Raw genomic sequence first — 20489 nt, forward strand, 5'->3', positions numbered from 1 at the left:
TGTGATACGCGGGACCTAGAGCACATGGGTTTCGGTAGTTGCGGAGCGAGGGTTCAATAGTTGTGGCTCGTAGGCTTAGTTGCTCCGTGGCATGTGGGATCTTCCTGGACCAGGGATAGAACCCGTGTCCCCTGCATTGGCAGGTGGATTCTTAACCACTGTGCCACCAGGGAAGTCCATGTCTCTTAGAGTTAACATTTATAAAATGAGAAGGCATAAAGATTTCATGTGCCATATCATTTGTTTGTTATATTAGTAAATACACTAGCAATTACTCTTTTAGGAATTTATCCTTAAATATAATTGCACACATGGTGTATGTATAAAGTTATTTATTGCAGCGTTATTTTTTAAGACATAAAGATGGGAGAAAACATGAGAGCCCATTAAAAAGGGACAGTCAAATAATGTACATTTATACACTGGAACTGTGTGCAGGCATCATAAAACAACTCAGGAAAAAATTGAGGAAAAACTTTATGTTGAAATGATAAGATTTCTAAGGTATTCTATTAAGTGAGAAATCAAGGCACAGAAGAGTTTACATAGTCTGTCATCATTTGTAAAATATATATCAATTTTTGCTCTTAGGTACACAAAATAGCTCTCTGGAAGAGTAAGCAGGAAATTAATAACAATGGTTTAGAGATGAAAGTTTGTTGGACCTTTATGGGGTGGATCAGATCCATATATATTAAATTTTATGCCCTAAAAACAGAGAAAACACATTTTAGTTTCCTCTAATACCTATGAAAAAAGTGACTATGGGATAGCATTTAAGAATAGTAAAAATTAATGCATATAAACTATTTTTATGAAGCAAATATATCACATCAAAGCCTTAAAATGCATAAAAAGAACAGAGCAGATCAATATGCCTATGAATATAAAAGTAAACCCTAAGTAATACATTATTAGAGAGAATCTAACAGTACGTGAAAAGAATACATATACCTGACCAAGTGGGGTTTATTGCAGAGGTGAAAAAATACTGCTCTGTATTAATACGTTAAAAGGGAAAAATGATAAGCATGCCTACAGGTGCTGACAAGGCATTTGAAAAATATTTATATGAATTTTTGACTGAAAAAATGAACCTGGAATAAGAAAAGAAATACACAAATATTTTAAATAAAATAGGGAAAAGTAATACTTCCTAACAAAATGGGAATTGACACATATAATATTTCAACTCTAAAGTCAATATATGCCTAATGGAAAAACACTAGATTCATTACCAGTAATATCCAGAACACCACCAAGAGGTCAATACCACCACTATTATTTGTCACTGTTTTTGAGGTACTAGCCATTGTAATGAGGAAGGAAAACAGAGGTAAAATTGTTCAAGTTGGAAAATAGAAGGTAAAATTATTATTTTTGATGTTGTGATTGTACACATGGAAAATCCCAAAGACTTAACGATATATTGCAAACAATAAGATAATGTATAAATGTGGATGAGTACAAAACTAAAATCCCGGGACTTCCCTAATGGTCCAGTGGTAAAGAATCCACTTTCCAATGCAGGGCACACGGGTTCAATCCCTGGTCAGGGAACTAAGATCCCACATGCCACGGGGCAACTAAGCCCGTGCACCACAATTACTGAGCCCAGGCGCCTCAACTAGAGAAAGAAAACCTGCACGCCACAACTAGAGAGAAGCTCACGTGCCACAACTAAGATCCCGCATGCCTCAACTAAGACCCGAAGCAGCCAAAAATAAAAATAAATAAATAAATGAATATTAAAACAATCTAATATCCCAAATCCAGGACCTTCCTATACAGGAAGAGCAACAAATTACGAGATATCATGGAAGAAAAGATCCCAATTACAATAGCAAAATAGTAACAATAAAAGATATAAGGAAAAAACTAGATAAGCAGAATCTGTGATATTATAATCTATAAAAGGAAAACATGAAAAATAACACTGAAAAGCAAAAGGAAGGCTTTAATAATTAGAAAAGATATATTTATTCAATAATTTATGTCAAGGCTACTGAAAAGCTATTTTAAAAAACTGGATCCCTAACTTATACCATATGCCAAGTGGATCAAATATTTTATCATAAAAAATTAACAAAGAGGTAATAAAAAGAAAACATGGAAGGTTTAAAAGCTGATAAAAAATATCTAAAATATATATCATAGGCAATGTGATAAATTCTTATCTATATAAAGAGCTGCTATTTTCAAATAAGGAAAAAACAAGCCAATAGAAAACTAGGCAAGCAGCATGATCAGATAATTGTTAACAAAGAAGAACCACATGTCTTTTAAAACATGTAAAGTTAACCCCACTCATTATAAGAGTAACATAAAACTTAAAACATAAGATGCCATATTTTTTCACCTAAAAGTTTGACAAAGATCTGAATGATTGATTGTACACAATACGAATTTGGCAAAAGTGGCATTCTCGTACAAGGCTAGTGGAAATATACATTTGCACAACCTCTATAGAATACAATCTGTCAAAATCTATCGAAATTTCAAATGCTTATTTGCTTTGACCCTGTAATTTGATGTCTAGGAACTTATCTTGCAGATACATTGACATATATGCATATATTTGTATGAATGATTGATGCTGCATTGTCATTAACAAAAATACAAAAATTAAAACTAAAATAAAACAACCAAAATCTCCATTAATAAAGAGTTATCAGTTAAGTAAATTATGGCAAATTCAAATGATATAAAACTATCCAAGTGTAAACAAGAATGAGTTAATTATATGAACTGAAATGGAAGTATTTCCTAGATAGAGTATTAGGTGAAAAAAATAAGGTATAAAAATATTTATCATTTGGGTAAACAAATACATAACGTTATATGAAAGTGTATGAATGTATGTTGGCAGATAATGTATGAAAGATGCATAAGAAACTGATATGAGTACTAGCCACTAGGAAGAGGAACGAGGAAACGTACTTTTCATTATTTTGAGTTTTTAGAATTATGTACCCTTTACATGTTTTACCACTCCATAAATATAATTCTTTTAAAAATTTATCAGTCAAGAGACAGAACAGTGAGTCAGTTGTGGCATGGTTGTCATGGAAGCAATCTGTTCATAGCATTCTTACTTCAGTTGAGTTATTTTGTATTGGGGACATTAATGTTTACTTCAAGTATATTCAAAATATTACACTATAATCCAATATTGAAAGCAAAGATGATTGTAATAGCAAAACAAAAATAGGCATAAGACAGTTAAGACAATTAAAACCAGTAGAAATTGCTGAATCCTTTGAAATAGAACCTAGGATTTCCCAAGGTGGAGAGTTTGGTGGGACTGATATAAATTTCACAAGGACCATCACTTAAGTACTCAACAACAGTCTGCCAAAAGCTTCTGATTGATATTCAAGAAAAGCTATTTAACTTTTGCATAAACCAGAGTAGTTTTCAATGTGCTTTGAAATCACACTGCCTGAAAGGTGCTAAAGAGGTCAAGACTTCCAGCATGAGATATGAGGAGCAGACTGTCACCCAGGCATTACAAACACTGGTGATAGAAAGTGATAGTGAAGATTATGAGGAAGGTTTATACACCGACTTAAACCATGCTACTGAAGAATTAGTATGTAAATTTTGGGGAAAAAAAGTGCATGTTTTGTGAGTTTTTTTGGCCAGCTGGATACAGATCTTTGGACTCCTGCACACTCTCTGGTCTCCTGCACCTCTGGGGAAGACCCGTGGTCTCTAATTCTCTCTTTAAGGATTTGCCTTGTGCACTTATTACATCATCTCTTGAATTCTTCTCTTCCTTCTTGCATTTTCTTATCAGTCCCTTGACCCAACCCATCCTCTGACCCATACCCACTGCTCCCATATCACCTCAGAGGTAGAGGATAGGCTTCCAAACCTTATTAAGTCAAGTTTCTAGAAAACCAGAGCACCTTATTCAACACTACGAATCAAATGAAAATGTTTATCACTGATCACTGTGTTACAGATACAGTCAGACCAAGACTGGGACAACAAAGGGCAAAAATAGACTTGGAGAGGAAAAAAACTGTGAAATACATACACACACACACACACAAGAACACTCGGGGAAGGACTTCCTCTCAATCATGCCTCCTTAAACGATAATTATTCACCACCAAAAATAATTTACTATTGGTTATTAGTTTTTGTTTTAACTCTTTCAGAGGTCCTTAAACCCAGTCTCACTTCCTAGCAAAACCCCCTAGGAAAAAGACGTGAACTCAAATCAGATTTCCTTTATCCAACCACCATCTGAATTTCTTCATTGTTTTATTACATCAAATAAGTCCAAGTGTTTCCGACAAGGTTGTTTCTGCACCCTTTGACCCCACAGGCTTCAAATTCCCTATAAAGATGGCTTCCTATTTAATTCTGCTTTAGTTTCCTAGCATGGCAAACCCTCATTTAGGTAAATAGCTTAATATAGAGGTGTCTCCTGTTACTATAAATTAAGAATCCTTCTCAATATTATGTAACATTTATCTCCACTAAGACCTAATGAGCATTTATTTCCTATTTGCGATGTCATACATTTGAGAAAAAAGCCTTTAAAAAATATTCCTAAGCCTGGGCGTTTCCTAATATCTCAATATTTGATATGATATTTAAAAACCTAAAACATTTGTCTGCCACTACTTTTATTTGAATTTGGGATCCCATCTTTTTATGGAGATGCTTCAAATGGTCCTTTGAAGGTAAACAGATGATATTATTAACTATTTCCATTATGGAGTGGTTAAAGGCAGGGAAAGTGAGAACTAGAATCTCTCTCCAGAACTCCAGACCTGAATGTACACTGTCTACAAGGTATTTTCACCTGGCTGCCCCCAAGGGTTCTGACTTCACAGGAATTCCTCAAAAGCCAGTTCCTTCTCCTGACAGATTCCATTCAAGGACTGGCATGCATCTTGTAACTCCTCTGGTCTTTTTTAGCTCTTTCCTCTCTTTCCTAATAAATCCAGTAAATCATCAGTCTTGTTTGAAAAATGGTACAATGCACACATCCACCGCTCACACACTTCCACCCTACCGCATACACATCCCTCTGTCTCTTTCCAATGAGATATTCATAGTCAGCCCATCAGCTCTCAGCTTAATTAATGATTTAATTTCCCTCTCAGACTCCAGGTTGCCCCCTCCAAGTTATTGTCTACATTGCAACGGTCATCTTTCTTTCTGAATACATGCTTGTAATAAAAATAAAGCAGTACGTTCTCTACATTTGAAAGCTGATCACATAATTCCCCCACTTAAAATCTCTAATACAATGCATTGTCTTCAAGAGCTGAGTGAAAATTCCAGCAGCTCTAAGGCTGTTCCTGAACAAGCCCCTGCTTACATCTCCAGCCTCATGTTTTATCCCTCTGAGTCCCAGCCACATCCAGCTACATTAAGTCCCTCTCAATAGTCCAGACACTCTCTCCTGCCTCTAACCCTTTGCACATGCAGGTACTCCTGTTTAACTGTCTGTTACTCAACATTCAGGTCTCGGCTTGGATTTCATGTCTTCCAATGGCTTTTTCCAGACCCTCCCAGCCTGACATCTCTTTCAAGACTGGGTCAATGGGTCAAGGTCCCACCTATATGCTTCTGTAATCGCCTATGTTTACCTGTGTCATAGGAGGTATTACCTGTATTACAAATTTCTTCTTTCTTACTCTGATTCGCTCAGTAAATAATGAACAACTTGAACATAAAAAATAGCCACAAACCCAGCGGAATTCTCAGCTTATAGTAGGCATTCCAGAAGTATTTGTTGAATGATAAAGTGAATGAGTGAATGAATGAATCTCAATGCCATAGATCCTCAAGGTGAATCAATATGCCAAGACAAGTTCATGTCCAAAGCAGAATGCTGGAATTTCCTGGGCTGTTAGAAACCCAGAAGAACTACAGTCTCTTCCTCACTGATGACCACAATCTTGACAGTCACCTTATAAAGGAAAATATCTCTTCACTGTTGCCAAAGGGGTTGGTGGGCAGTAAGATTCAATGACTCCTAAGCCTTGTACTAGGATCTTCGCTCAGTATCTCTGGAAATGCAATGCCACAGGTCTGCGTGTAATGAACAGAAGGCAATCAGTGGGTCTCCCTGTCAAAAGGACTGTTTCCAGTAAAGACAAGAAATGACGAAGGGGCATTTGTCTCTTTCCTTCTTGCCTTTTTGCATTCCTTCCTTTCCTCATAGATTTAGGGTTCAAGCACGCGTGCATGCGCGCACACACACATGCTTACAGATTACCGCTTGCACATTTGCAGCCTCTGGTCACAGAGGAGTGAGGCAAGTACCCAAACAGGCCGTGTTTCACGATATCTAAGGTGTGCTCTCAGTTGCATTAAATATTTATCAGCCAGCGTCTGTTCACTGAGTACTTAGGTATGTTTAATTTTTTTAGTGTTATTTTCTGTCTGGAATTAAAATAGTGGCTTTAGCCAAAGATAACAAAAGGACTTATACCATAGATGTATACAGCAGAGCATCCTGGAATCACCTATTCTCAACTCACCCCGTTGATGCAAGGTTAGGAAGGTGCTCCAAGGCTAAGAAACGTTCTGAGCATCTGTCGGTTTCATTTTGCATCAGGAAAACGAAAAAGATAAGAAAGGAAGAGTTGGTAACTGTGGTATGAATCATTTGGTCTTAAAGGCTGATTCACCCCTAAAAAGAAAAGGAATTCAGCCTCAGGCCAATCTGACGGGGTGGTGGGGGGAGGACATCAAGTTTATTGACACTGTTCATTGGCGGAAGGACTGGGACGGACTTAAGAGGGTGTCTAGCTCCTCATTTTCCTAGGGCAGCTGAAGCCCCTAAAATGGCACCAGTAATAGGATGATGTACTTTCAGTCAATGATGTGGGTGGTTTCCCTTTCCTCCCCCCAGCTATTCAAGCTGTATTCAGTGGGAGACACATAGTAATTTGCTGAAAATCACGATTTGCTAAGAAACTCTCACAAAACCCCAAGAGCCCATTATATTAACAGAAGTGACAAGAAAATAAATATTTTTGACAAGGGAGTGCTCCTATCTGGGGAAGATGGCTGCAATGTCGGTGATTATTCAGCAAATCAAACTTATTTAAACACACTGTCTCTAATACTTAATAAATGTTATAGTGTGGCTTTTTGTGGCTAATAAAACTTGGTTTACATTCCACCCCGTGCCTTCTATGATTCGCCTCCCTGGGCTCACTTAAAGTGCATTAAGAGGCAGCAAGCAAGATGAGGGCGATTTGCTGCAAAACTTAAATAATTCATTTATGCACCACTGCTTTCAGACTGTGTTTTTACAAATGCTGTAATGAGACAAGCTGTGAAATGTTCTACATGGGGAAAAAGGCAGGAAAGTCCCTGGAAGAAAACCTCCTTTCCATGACTTATTCCTTTGAGGTGCAGGACAGAAACAAGGGAATCATCTCTTACAGAAATGTCTGTGCTATTTACCTACTTCTCAAAAATAGGGCATCAACTAGCTGTCATTTATACTTTTCCATTAACTAGAATTAAAGTCATACCATATTGGAGAGTCTTAATTCCTGAGTTAATTTGTAAAATTGATATGTCTAATTAAACTCCCAAAAGGATATTCGGGGAGAAAGTCTTGACAAAAATTGTTTTAAGTTTCTCTGAATAAGTAACTGGGCAAAAATATCCAATAAACATTGTAATATAAAAAAAGATATACACTTGAACTGTTAGATAATAAAGCATATGATAAAAACAATGATATTTAAAAGAGTATGGCCCTAATCACAGAATAAGTAGGCAACCAAGGAAACAGTCTAAAAAGAAATAGGTGAAAGAGATAAAAGTCTAGAAGCTAGTGAAGAATCAACACAATTCAATTTACAATAAATGTAGCACTGCACATCAGTGAGAAAAGAATATATATGTATATATTTATATAAAATTCAACATTTCCTAGTTTCTTACTTGAAAAAGAAATTGTATTCAAGGAATTTACCAACTGACATTCCAAATAGAGTGATGACATTCATTGCAAGTGCTATTGAAAAGATATATAAAGTACTTATAAAAGATCTAGAAAAAATATAACTGAACATTTATATAATTTTGGAGGAGGAAAGATCATTCTAAGGTATAACAAAGAGATAAGCTGCAAATAAAGAGACTACTATATTTTGTTACTGAGAAATATAAAAACGGACAACTGTACTAAGAACACTATTAACAAAATTAAAAGACAAATAACAAATTTCTAAAATATCTTAAATGTATTGGAAAAGGAGTTAATATCACTATTACATAGGTTTCTTACATATCAAAAAGAACTATTTTTTTGAAAATGAGCAAAGAATATGGTTAGAGAAGACAGAATATGAGATATATAAAATAAAACACCCCTCGTTCGCTTTTGCTTGTCACAATATCAGAGATAAAACGTTCTGCTAATGGTGAGGGAATGGGAAAAAAGTCATTCTCCTAAACCGCCGATGAAAGTGTTAGTTGGTTCAATTTTTTTCTAGTGGGAATATTCTCCAGTGACTACGCACTGCAAAATGTTTTTAAAATACATCTTTTGAACCACAAATTTCTCTTCTAGGAATTTATACCAGAAATCAACCAAAGAAACTTACAAAGATGTATGTATAAAGAAGCTCATCACAAGGTTCTTTCATAATGGTAAAAATTTGAGGAAAACAAAACTTTTTTCAAAGTAGGATGCTTACGTGTTTTTGGCTACTATGTAGCTAGTAATAATATTCATGTCAGGCAAACTAGTCTCTAAGGGAAAAGCATCACTAGAGATTAAAAAACAAAATAAAGAAACAGACTCACTACATCTAGATAATGTTGAAGTCACCATGAAATGTCAACAATGGAGATGGGCAGAAATAATAAGAAGGTAGGAAACGAACCAGGGAAATAGAGTCTAAGACCTGGGAGTAGAGACTTTAATGAAAAGGGTAGCTGACAGCATCATATGCTAAAGAGGGGCCAAGATAATGAGGAAGGGAAAGAATCCATTAGATTTTATATCTGAGGCATAATTGACAACTTTGATAAAATAATCTTAGGAGAGGGCTCAGGATAGAAGCCTGTGGGGACTCGAGGTGTAAGTCTGAATCAGGGAAACACTAGCTCTAGTTGCTTTGGGGCTGGGAGACGAACCAGGAGATTGTGGGAAAATACAGGCAATAAACTAAGAAAATCTGCACTAAGGCTGTGGCAGTGATAGTGGGAGAGCATGGATTGTCAAATATTGAGGCGCATATCTGAGGTGGGAACAAAGGGATTCGTTAAGTGACTAGATTGTAGGGCTTAAGGCTGGAGGGAGCCAAGGAGAGAGACAAGCTGAACGTGTCTTTGAGGTGTCTATCTAGTTGAGAAATGGGAATAGATGACACATTAAACAGAGTCTTGAATACATGAGGGAGAATGGTTTGGGGGGAAATACAATGAATTCCATTTTGGATATGGGATGTATGAGATGACTGATGTGTAATATTCTATTAGAAATATCTAGAAGGCACTTGGATTTACAGATCTTGAACTTATGAGAAAGATAGAGATGAAAATATAGAATTGTGATTTATCTACACACAGAAAGATAAATTCATATGACTAAAATAGTGTAGTAACAGTATATAAGAAAATCCTTAGAGCTAAAACAGAGGAGAATACAACAGAAAGGCTGAAAAACCCAGGCATGAAACATGATGGTAAAGGAGCCAGGGAGGAAGATACAATGCAGAAAATAAAGAATCCAATTCCTAATGAAAGAGATGCTTCTGTTCTTATACACATAAAAGCCTGAAAATCTTCTGTCTTCTTTCAAACCAGGATGGAAATAGTTGCAAGGAAAGTGGAAAAATTCTGGCTGGAAAGTCCTCCTACAGATCCAAAGTCCACAGCTATAAATGAACCGCAAGATAGGGCCAGTCATGCATTTTGTAAACAAGAAGAAACAGTTCTCAGACAAAAAAAAACCCCTTGCATTTGGCTCTAAAATTAACATTCATGAGTTTGATAAATTAACTTTTTTTTCTAGTCCAGTCTATCTGGCTTTCTCTGCTTTTGTATGTTGCCTCTGAGTAGAGCATTCCATTAAGTGTCTTCTATATCCCACTTCACCTATGCTACCTCTCTTGAGCCCTCAGGTCATCTCTCCTCTGCTCTTTATAAAAACAGATTGGAACATGATTTTTTGGTTATGCTCCTCTAATGGAAGAAACTGGTTTGGCTGAACTAGATACCAGATCCATTTTGATGGGCTTATATTCTTTTGCTTGGGCTGCCATAACAAAATACCATAGACTGGATGGCTTAATATCAGAAATTTATTTTCTCACTGTTCTGGGGGCTAGAAGTCGTGATCAAGGTCCAGCCAAGTTGGGTTCCGATGAGAACTCTCTTCCTGGCTTAAAGACAGCTGACTTCTAGCTGTGTCCTCACGTGGCTTTTCCTCTGTGTCATATGAAAGGAAGAGTGGGGGTGGGGGCAAGAGCTCTTTGGTGTCTCTTCATAGAAGGACACTAATCCCATTAGATCGGGGCTCCACCCTTATGACCTCACCTAATTTACTTACCTCCTAAAAATTCTATCTCCAAATATTACATTGGGGGTTAGGGCTTCAATATATAAATTGGACAGGGGAGCGGGCTGGGCACAATGCTATCCACACCAGGGCTTATTTTGCTGAGATAATTCAAAAGGCAGAATATTCCAGAGCCAAATGGCTGTGGGTTTTGAGTACCTGTTTAAGCTGTTAAAAGAGCTCTAGAGAATCTCATGAGAACTGAAGATTGTTGGTTGAGTTTTCTTTTCTTGATATTCAAGAGAGTTGGTCTCTGTAAACATTCTAAAATTGTAATACCTAATTTTTTTTTAGTTGATGTAAAAAAATATTTATTATTTACTGATATAAGTAATTAACTTGTAAATTTATGTAAGGCTGACCGTCTCTCCATCACGGTGAGCTCTAAATAATAACATGGAACCATGATAAGGAATATTTACATGGAACGGATGCAAGAGTAACAGCTTAAACTATAAAATCATTTGAAAATTGGGCATATCAGAGTGTGGAGGATTATTTCGACAGGCTCTTGGAGTCTGTGGCTCATCTCCAGAGAAGATCCCAGAGAATCATATAATAACTCTCTGGACACCCTGTCATTGGGAAGGTGGAAGCCATTGGATTGTGGTGGGAGGTTCAATAGGAGAGCTGATATTGGCCACAGCCATAGCCCTGGACTTGCTGCTTGAATTTTGTCCCAATCGCACCGTTTGGCATTAGTGATTAACCCCAAGAAGAAGGGAAAGGGCACAAAAAGCTGAAAGGATGAAACAATAAAAGGTACTTGCCTCTAAGAGTACTAAAGAGGCTGAAAGCACACAGCTTCCCTGTTTGCACTTCAACAGTAAAGATGAAACACCAGTGGGAAGAGGATTTTTCTCTTGCCTCCATGCAGCAGCTATAGGAGAACGTCCAGAGAGATTATACCAGTGTTGCTGAAGTCATGAGAAAAATAGGAATGTACCCATAGCCAGCATTGTCAGGCAGTGGCAGAGGCCAGTAACAATGAGGGGCAGCAACTAAGGGAGGCCCACAGAGTCCCCGGGAAGACTCAAGCGAGATCTCAGGGGTGCTTGGAGCCAAAGAGAAGAATTAATATAGCTGAGCTCTTCATTGTTTCCCCAGTGGGCTGTATGCCTACAACTACTGCTAACATGGCACAGAGTGTTCAATTTCCTTAAGGTGGCAAGGGCAGGGATGTAAGGAATGCAGTTGCCTTGTGTCTGCGTAGCTGCCTGCAATGTTGGTGCTATGGAGGGGCATAAGTCTCTAGAAGGCAGGCTACATCAGTTTAACTGTCCATCCACAGGGCCTAAAAATACACCACCCAGCCGCAGCAGGAAGATTAGGGAGCAACTCTTTGATGGCCTGAGCTAATCAATGGTGGCAAGGCTGTGACTCTTGAAGGCCGCAGAAAGAGAGAAGGGTGTCATCAGCAGCTGAGGCATGAAAAGGTCTTGCTATTCATATGAATGCAATCATCTAACACAGGTCACTCCCCCTACACACACACACACACACACACACACACACACACACATACATGCAAAGTTGTGCCCTTCTTCTTTTAACTGCATCTTTCACCTACCCACTCACCCCACGCCATCATGTACACAAACTGTGGTTGTAAGCCATCTTTGTTCTTTTAAGGTTGATTTTCACTTCAGCCTTACTTCACTTGGAAGTTGATATTAGGGTGAGGAGAAATCCTCACACATATGGAGAAGGGTCAAGGAAGGAGGAAGTTGGGTCACACGATGATGCACCCCAGTCCTAACACTTCATCCCCACCCTCTCTCACCACCAACAGAAGAATATACTTTTTGCAGATGAAACCTCGATGAAAACTTCCAAGTCAGGATTCAATTTGCTTTCCAGTGTGGGAAAATGAGTGAACTCCTGTGGGTTCTTCCTGAGCATGAGGGGAAAAATACAATAGAAAATAAACATGTAGACGCTCTCAGGGCACCCGTCTAAAAATGTCATGATTGGAGCCCAGCCTGAAAGCTGCATCAGCTGCTTTACCTCAACTTTTTGCCCTTTTCCCAACATGCACATATTTATAACCTGGGTTTCCCAAACAGATTACTCTGTATTTCCGCCATCTGGTTTATGGATTTTTTTTCTAAACATGCTACAGGCTGCCAAACGGTAAAGCTAGTAAGATTCTTGTTGGAGAGAAAGCAGCTCTGGCAGAGTGTTGTAAAATAACATCACATTAGCTACTTGGAAGCAGTAGCAGAGCTCCAGAGATTCGAGAACTCTGGAAGACTTTGAGAGGGTTTAATGAGGATGCTACCAGACCACTTATGTCTTTTGGCAGAATATTAAAATATTCTCTTCTATACGGATAGGGAGAATCTTACCAAAGAGTAAAAGGTGAAATGTTGTTTTAATTTTGCCATCTTTTTATGACTGTGTCTCCACTGTAGAAAAATGGTGTGGTGGATGGACCTAGAGATGATCATACTAAGTGAACTAAGTCAGACAGAGCAAAGACAAATATCATGTGATATCACTTATATGTGAATCTAAAAAAAGGTACAAATGAACTTATTTACAAAACAGAAACAGACTCATAGACATAGAAAACAAACTTATGGTTACCAAAGGGGAAAGGTGGTAGGGGAAGGATAAATTAGGAATATGGGATTAACAGATACACACCACTATATATAAAATAAATAATCAACAAGGGCCTACTGTAGAGCACAGGGAACTCTACTTGGTATTCTGTAATAACCTATATGGGAAAAGAATCTGAAAAAGAATATTTATGTATATATATACATCTGAATCACTTTGCTGTACACTTGAAACTAATACAACATGGTAAATCAACTATACTTCAATAAAAAAAATAAATTATTTTAAAAGAGAGAAAAAAAAGAAAAATGGTGTGGCTTCATTTATGCAGAGACCCAGCTATTGCGTTTTTTGCTTCCATTTCTGCCATGAAATAGCATCCAGACAATGTTAAAACAGGCCTCCCTTGTTCAGTGGAAGGTCCCATAAAGTTCATGTCACAGCAGCATTTTTGTTAAGTGAATCCTATTACACTGTTCAATTCCATTATAAATGTCAGAGCTTCAGTCTACGGGAAAGCAGCTGGCTCTGAGTAGAATGAAATCACAGGTCAGAATGTGAAAAATATCCTCAAAACACTTATTTAAAGGAACAAATCATATCGGTTGGAAGGTATTATCATTCAAGATATGTTTAAAAGTATTCTGCACTCAAATAATAACATAAGAAATAAAAATACAAGGGTGAGAAATTCTGGCAGCTTTCTCATCTTCTTCAATCTGACTTCTACATTTCAACTAGTGTTAAGAAAGAAATTCCTAATGATCAGAACATTTGGCTAAGGATGTTTTATTTTGTTTTAATCCACTTTAATTACCTGAAAATTTCTAAATTGATATCCTAGGTCATTTTTTTTTTTTTTTTTGCAGGGGGTGGTGATGAGGTAGAGTACACTTTTTCCAGACTTTTATGTTAATCTCTCTAAATATCTTTATCTGTATCCTTATACTAGGGCAACAAAGAGGACAGTGTAAAATACAATACCCAAAGTGTGCATTTCTTGTTTCCCTGGGGAGTTCTGCTTTAGTGTGTGCAGAAACAGGTGTTATTTAGCAAATGGCTTTGTGGCTTTGACAAGGCAACGGTTGTTTGTAGATTTTGTGATTGTTTGGGACTTAACGTCAGAGTTGTTTCATTTAGCGGATAATGTTTTTCTCATTTGGGGCTGTTAGCATATCAAGTGCTATTTTTTGAGTTTAGAAAAATTTTGAACACTGACTAGATAGATGTATTCATTCACTCATCCATTCATTCACTTATTTTTAAAAATATATATTTATTGGAGTATAATTGCTTCACAATACTGTGTTAGTTTCTGTTGTACAACAAAGCGAATCAGCCATATGCATACACACGTCCCCATGTCCCCTCCCTCTTGAGCCTCCCTCCCATCCTCCCTATCCCACCTCTCTAGGTCATCGCAAAGCACGGAGCTGATCTCCCTGTGCTATGCGGCTGCTTCCCACTAGCTATTTTACATTCAGTAGTGTATATATGTCAATGCTACTCTCACTTCGCCCCAGCTTCCCCTTCCCACCTCGTGTCCTCAAGTCCATTCTCTATGTCTACAATCCCGCTACTGGGCATATACCCTGAGAAAACCATAATTCAAAAAGAGACATGTACCACAATGTTCATTGCAGCTCTATTTACAATAGCCAGGACCTGGAACCAACCTAAATGTCCAACGACAGATGAATGGATAAAGAAGATGTGACACATATATACAATGGAATATCACTTATTTCTTAATACAAGATCAGATACAAGGTGACTTCCCTAAAGATGTCCATAGTGCCAGAAAAGATTGAGTGTCTCTAAAATGTTGAGCACAGTATGTACAACCTGTCATTTAATCACCACTCTTAAAAATATAGGAATTATTCTCCCCATTGTAGAAACGTGTAAACTGAGGTTCAGAAGGGGCATGTAATTTGCCCAAGGTTATACTAGTATTAAGTGACAGAGTCCAGATTTCAACCTGGGGTTGTTTGATGTAAAACCCCAACGCAACTTCCACTACAACACCCTGCTGTCTAAGAACGTTCAGCAGTTTAAGAATGAGATCATCAAATTATAATGATGAAACGGGACTCCTAAGTTTTGCAACCATAACTATATGCTGTTCCCAGAATGAAGATGTTTTAATTCAAGAATTCCTTAAGTTTAGAGGTCTAGGAGGCAACTGCTCTATAAAGGAGAGGAATGCCGGGACTATTTAAAATAAATTTCCAGCCCTTAGCAGCCTTTTTTTTTTTTTTTTAATAAATTTATTTATTTATTTTTGGCTGTGTTGGGTCTTCGTTTCTGTGCGAGGGCTTTATCTAGTTGCAGCGAGCGGGTGCCACTCTTCATCGCGGTGCGCGGGCCTCTCACTATCGCGGCCTCTCTTGTTGCAGAGCACAGGCTCCAGACACGCAGGCTCAGTAGTTGTGGCTCACAGGCCCAGTTGCTCCGCGGCATGTGGGATCTTCCCAGACCAGGGCTCGAACCCGTGTCCCCTGCATTGGCAGGCAGATTCTCAGCCACTGTGCCACCAGGGAAGCCCCCTTAGCAGCGTTTTGATAACATATTTACTGACAGTTGGAGATCCTCCTGACATTAGTTTTATGGGATAAAATCTACCATCCCCCCAGCTGCAGGAGCTGCAGGTCAAGTTCACCGAGGGAGAGCGCGTGCTCACGGAGCTAGCCGACAAGGTCTCCAAGCTGCAGGTCGAGCTGGACAATGTGACGGGTCTTCTCACGCAGTCAGACAGCAAGTCCAGCAAGCTCACGAAGGACTTCTCCACTCTGGAGTCCCAGCTGCATGACACGCAGGAGCTCCTGCAGGAGGAGACGGGGCAGAAGCTGAGTCTGGGCACCAAGCTGAAGCAGGTGAGGGATGAGAAGAACTCCTTAAAAGAGCAGCTGGAGGAGGAGGAGGAGGAGGCCAAGCGGAACCTCGAGAAGCAGATCGCCACCCTGCACGCCCAGGTCACCGACATGAGGAGGAAGATGGAGGGCGGCGTGGGGTGCCTGGAGACAGCCAAGGAGGCCGAGAGGAAGCTCCAGAAGGACCTGGAGGGGCTGAGCCAGCGCTACGAGGAGAAGGTGGCCGCCTACGACCAGCTGGAGAAGACCAAGGCACGGCTGCAGCAGGAGCTGGACGACCTGCTCGTGGACCTGGACCACCAGCGGCAGAGCGTCTCCAACCTGGAGAAGAAGCGGAAGAAGTTCCACCAGCTCCTGGCCGAGGAGAAGACCATCTCCGCCAAGTACGCGGAGGAGCGCGACCGGGCGGAGGCGGAGGCCCGGGAGAAGGAGACCAAGGCGCTGCCTCTGGCCCGGGCTCTGGAGGAGGCCATGGGGCTGGAGGCGGAGCTGGAGCGGCTCAAGAAGTTCCGCACGGAGATGGAGGGCCTCATGAGCTCCCAGGACGACGTCGGCCAGAGCGTCCACGAGCTGGAGACGTCCAAGCGGGCCCCGGAGTGGCAGGTGGAGGAGATGAAGACCCACAGCTCAGGAGCTGGAGGACGAGCTGCGGCTGGAGGTGAGCCTGTAGGCCACGAAGGCCCAGTTCGAGCGGGACCTGCAGGGCCGCGACGAGCAGAGCGAGGAGAAGAAGCAGGAGCTGGTCAGACAGACGCGGGAGATGGAAGCCTAGCTGGAGGATGGAGGAAGCAGCGCTCTATGGCCGTGGCTGCTCGGAAGAAGCTGGAGATGGACCTGAAGGACCTGGAGGCCCACATAGACTCGGCCAACAAGAACCGGGACGAAGCCCTCAAACGAACCGGGACGAAGCTGCAGGCCCAGATGAAGGACTGCCTGGGGGAGCTGGAGGACCCTGGTGCCTCCCGCGAGGAGACCCTGGTGCAGGCCAAGGAGAACGAGAAGCTGAAGAGCAAGGAGGCCGAGACGATCCAGCTGCAGGAGGAGCTGGCAGCTGCCGAGCGTGCCAAGCGCCAGGCCCAGCAGGAGCGGGGCCAGCTGGCTGACGAGAGGGCCAACAGCAGCGGCAAAGGTGCCCTGGCGTTGGAGGAGAAGCGGCGCCTGGAGGCCTGCATCGCGCAGCCGGAGGAGGAGCTGGCGGAGGGGCAGGGCAGCGCGGAGCTGGGGAACGACAGGCTGAAGAAGGCGAACCTGCAGAGCGACCAGATCAACACCCATCTGAACGAGGACGCGCGGCAGCAGCTGGAGCGCCAGAACGAGGAGCTCAAGGGCAAGCTGCAGGAGATGGAGGGACCCGTCAAGTCCAAGTCCAAGGCCTCCATCGCCAACCTCGAGGCCAAGATCGCACGGCTGGAGGTGCAGCTGGACAACGAGCCCAAGGAGCGCCAGGCGGCCTGCAAGCAGGTGCGTCGGGCCGAGAAGGAGCTGGAGGATGCGGCGCTGCGGGTGGACGATTAGCGGGGGAAGGCGGAGCAGCACGGGGACCGGGCGGAAAAGGCGCCCGCGCGTCTGAAGCAGCTCAAGCGGCAGCGGGAGGAGGCCCAGCGCGCTAACGCCTCCCGCCGGAAACCGCAGCGCGAGCTGGAGGATGCCACGGAGACCTTGGGCGCCAGGAACCGCGAGGTCAGCTCCCTCAAGAGCCAGCTCAGACGTGGGGACCTGCCGTTTGTCGTGCCCCGCCGAATGGCCCGGAAAGGGGCCGGCGACCGCTCGGACGAGGAGGTGGATGGCAGAGCCCATGGGGCTGAGGCCAAAGCTGCGCAATAATCACCTCTTCTCCTGCTGCCCGAGACGGACGACAACGACGACTCCGCCTCCCCTTCCCAGCCTCCGCAGCACCCCTTCCTCCCTCCGGGGACTGCTGTGGCTGTGACCCCACCTCGTCCCCCCGGGCCAGGGGACCTCAGGCCTCACCTCCCCGCCCATCCCCCCAGGCCTCGTTGAAGGGCTTTCCGGCTTCCTCTGCTGCAGCCCCTCCTGCTCCCCACTCACCCCCGCCCCCGAATCTGATACCAAAGAGTCAAGAGTCCTGGGCCCTGGCCCAGGATCAGAGCCGCCCGCAGGATCGCCCCCGCCTCCCTTGCCACAAAGCACAAGGTGGTGACGTGAGGAGGGCAGGCCTCTGGGGATGGGCAAGAGAGTTTTCTACGAATCTAGTTTTCTTCAGACGAAGGAGTTTTGCTAGCCCGATGCCCCAGAAGAGTTGTCACCTTCCCCCGCCTCCGCCACCCTCTCGCTTCTTTGCTGTTGGCAATCACACCCCGTGACCTCACACTCTCTGCCCCAGCGGCCCCCCACTCCCGTGGGCTCTGGGTGGTCCGACGTGAGCAGGCCCAGGGGGTCCACCTCTGTGCAGGGCACAGGATGCTGGCTGGGGAGGGAGGGGCGTTCCTCCCCACCCCTGCCGGGCGGCGCCACTGTCACCTTCCTGATTCTGAAATGTCTCAAGTGCAGTGATGACCCCTTTCCCTCCTTTGCCGAGGGCAGCCCGCCCTTGCTGCAACGGGACTGTCTTCTCAGCCTGTTGGGCTGAGAAGACAGGGCCCAGGGGCCAAGCTGGAGAGGCCAGCGGTGGCCTCTCCCAACACTCTCGGGGACCAAATATATTTAATGGTTAAGGGGCTTGTCCCGAGTCTGACAGCCAGAGCGGTGGAAAGGGCCAGGTGATCTCGAACCTACTCCAGGACTGGGGGCCGAGGGTAGTTGATCTGTACCGTTGACTCAGTATAATTCAAGACTCTGCCATCTGCACAGATATTTTTAAAAGAAAAAAAAAAATTTGTCTTTTCTCCCTCTAACCGTAATACATGGTAAAATTCCAAGTCTTTATCCCTGCCTTTCCTTTGTAACCATGTCTAGAAGAGAGTAGCTTGTCCTACACTGGTCTACACTGGTGGCTGAATTTCCCTGTATTCCTAACTGTTTTGTATATGCTGCATTTAGACTTACTTATGGCAAAGAAGGCTTTTTTTTTTTTTTAAGGAAACAAACTCTCAAGAAATCATGAAGATATATAAAAGCTACATATGCCTAAAAGGCTCTGAATTCAGGTTCCAGTTGCTGTTACAGAGGCGTGAACAGAACTCCCACCCCGCCCTTTTTTTATATAATGAAAGTGCCTTGGTATGGTTGCAGCCGTCACCACTACAGTGAGCTGGTTTACAGATGTTTTCCACTGGGCATCGCAATACAGAGAACCTTGTGCTATGAAAAAAAAAAAAAAATCTACCATCCTGGAATCCATCATGTTGCTGTCATCTGCACAAATTTGGAAAGGAAGGGGAAGATGGGAGGGAGGTGACCAGGCTAAAATCTCCTTGGGGACAGTCTCAGAATGCAGGAGAGGTAGGGAGTGGGAAGGAAACATTTCAAGGGGTTCTCTTGCTTCTCCTTTTTTCTCGCTTGGGACCAACTTTAGCCCCCAGCTTTTAGAGGAGAGAGAAGAGAGAAATTCAGCAGGGAGAGGAAAAGAGAAGGAAGGAGTATAGGTGAAAAACAGGGTAGGGAAACTCACAAGAAAGGTTATCTATGCACTCAGAACTACCAAAATGAAATAAAGCCCTCAAAAACGTCAGGAGTATGATTTCATATTTTTTCGATGAATTTCAGAGTCCTGGATGGGGGAAATTTCCTCCTTAATATGAGTACATAAAGAACGGAGGCACTCCGGTGGGTCAGCATGCTATAGTTGAAGTGGCCTCTGTGGTCATTGAAATCAACACAGCATTCAAATAACAGTTTTATGGTGTACTGACATCAACATTTTAAAAATATATATATTTTAAAAACCTTGTATTGAAATGTCATATATTTGACATATAACATTGAATAAATTTAAGATGTACAACAAGTTAATTTGATACATTTATATATTATAATATGATTGCCATTGTAGGGATAACTAGCTTCTCTATCACATTAGGTAATTATCCTTCATTTTTAGTGGTTGGAATAATGAAGTTCTAGTCTCTTAGCAAGTTTGATGTTTGTAATACAATACTGTTGTCTATGTTCACAATACTGTGCATTAGATCTCTAGGGCTTATTTACCACTGGTTGTAAGTTTCTACCCTTAAACAACATCTCGATTATTCCCCACCCTCCATCCCCTGGTAACCACCATTTTACCCTCTGTTTTCACAAGTTTGGCTTTTTTAAGTTCTACATATACGTGATATCATGCAGTACTTGTCTATCTCTGTCTGACTGACATCAACTCTTTTAGCTTAGAAAACTCTGGCTGAATCCTCAGGGGGCTCCCTTAGAGGGTACCTCAAGTCTCTGATTGGGTCTGTGGTCTCTAACGTACATAAAGGGACCCGGGTAAGTTGCTTTATTTTGGAAATCCATCCCACCTTCTCACTCATTCTCAGACATGGAACCTAATTTGAACTCTGTTCTACTGCGGAAAGGTGAAGTGAGCTAAGCAGAGG

General features: G+C 42.0%; 1 pseudogene; it reads left to right on the forward strand.

The window, feature by feature from the left end:
- The first annotated feature begins 3475 nt into the window (after positions 1–3475).
- On the forward strand, positions 3476–18046 carry LOC118906357 (annotated as a pseudogene).
- The last annotated feature ends 2443 nt before the right edge of the window (positions 18047–20489 follow it).

The sequence above is a fragment of the Balaenoptera musculus genome, chromosome 13 (genome assembly GCF_009873245.2).
Source record: "Balaenoptera musculus isolate JJ_BM4_2016_0621 chromosome 13, mBalMus1.pri.v3, whole genome shotgun sequence".
Classification (NCBI taxonomy): domain Eukaryota; kingdom Metazoa; phylum Chordata; class Mammalia; order Artiodactyla; family Balaenopteridae; genus Balaenoptera; species Balaenoptera musculus.